The following is a 1,897-nucleotide window of genomic DNA, read 5'->3' on the forward strand; positions in this document are numbered from 1 at the left end:
AGTTGGGTCAAACCAGGGTTTATATTGTTTTTGTAGAATATGAAAGGCACAAAGCACTCATAGCTAGGGTCTCTTCCTGAAAAGTCGCTGTCTCAAATAAGAAAAATCAAACCCTCAACTCTTTAAAAAATAAAAAATAAATAAAAAATAAAAAATAATAATAATAATTAAATTATCCTCTCATCAACATAACCAAGTTCAGTTTAGCTTCCACATTGAGGTACCCGTTTCTTTCTTTCCTTTTTTTTTTTTTTTTTGAGTGGCATTGCTTGAAAGATCATCAATGTCGGCTTTGTTTAATGTATTTTAGTTTGTGGTTTGAATATTGGCTCATGTAGCATGTGGTTTTGATGTTGGTTTATTCAGAAATATTGGGTTTATTTCCTGCAATTGTGTGTATAATGTTACTATTTTCCTAGTACTAAAAGTTTGTGCAAGCTTTATGCATATAATGATGTACCACCAACTCTTCACGTGATATAATGGAAAAAAGTGACTGTTACAGTGTTAGCCTGTGTATATAAAGTATATTGGGATGGTACGAGATATTTGAAGTGTGTTTTTCTTTTCTTTTAATTTATTCTTTATTTTAATATTTTAAGAGATCCTTTGTTAAAAAATTATTCTCTCTCTCTATATATATATATTTATAATGGTTTTTGGGAATGACTGTTACAACATTAAAATTCATTTATGTCGTTGTAAAAGTCGTCTCTACACTTTAATAAAGGGCGAACAGAGTTGTGACAAAATTGATAAAAATCAAGTAATATTGATGGAATCAAAATAATCAATCAAATATTGATTGAATCAAAATGATTGATGGTCTTCATTTTAATTAGTGATTAAGAAAGACTAACTGTTAACCAACATAAAAATTGATTGACTCAATCTTTACTAATCAATAATTATTCCCAAATTATGTTAATTTTATTATTTCTTTGTTCATAATTCAAATACCTGTAAAAATTGAGCCTTTGTGGTCATGAATTAATAAGATAATAAAATTTATCTTCTTTATATATTGTTTCTGAAAAGTTTTTATGGCATCAGAGTGGATTTGATAGTCCTTAAATTTGTAGGTTTAGGCTTAGCCACCATGTCGATGGTTTTTCCAGAGCATGGTGGTTAAAGAGAGAGAGAGAGATGTGAGTTCCTTTTTTAATTGTTCTTCAATTTTTGACTAAAAAGGAAAAATTGTCCAACCGCACCATCCACCACCACTTGTGCCATCACAAAGAAAATGACGTAGAAAAAGGGGAGTGAAAAGAGATTGTTTTCCTTGACAAGATAAATGGAATGGCTTTGTAAATGAAAGAATTTCAAGTCAAGATCAAAGGTGTAAAGACAAAATCCTTAAATAAAGATTCCCTTGAAAAAGATCAAAGGAATGGCTTTCATAGTGAAAGAATTCCTTGATCAAAGAAACTTACTTCTGTATTTTACTGGTCCCAAAAAAAAAAGTGTACATGAACATAATTGGAAGATTTCCTCTAAGAAGCTTCAAAGAAATGCTACCTGGATTGTTGCATGATACTTGATGAGACCCTAAATCAAAATCAAGGATTTACATTTTTAAGGGCAAGTTGGAAGTTTAAAAATTTTTTGTGGCAGGCTTAAGGGAGGATGATAAGAATCAAGCAATATTGATGGAATCAAAATGATTGATTGTCTTCATTTTAATTAATAATTAAGGTGATTGGTTGTCAATCAACATAAAAAAATGATTGACTCTATTTTCACTGTTAATTTTATCATTTCCTTTTTCATAATTCAATTACTTATATAAATTGAACTTTTGTGATCATGAATTAATAAGATAGTGAAATTTATCTTCTTTATATATTGTTTCTAAAAAGTTTTAGTGCTGACAGAAATATAACAAAACCAACACTAA

The sequence above is a fragment of the Citrus clementina genome, unplaced genomic scaffold, assembly GCF_000493195.1.
Source record: "Citrus clementina cultivar Clemenules unplaced genomic scaffold, Citrus_clementina_v1.0 scaffold_8, whole genome shotgun sequence".
NCBI classification, from domain to species: Eukaryota; Viridiplantae; Streptophyta; class Magnoliopsida; order Sapindales; family Rutaceae; genus Citrus; species Citrus x clementina.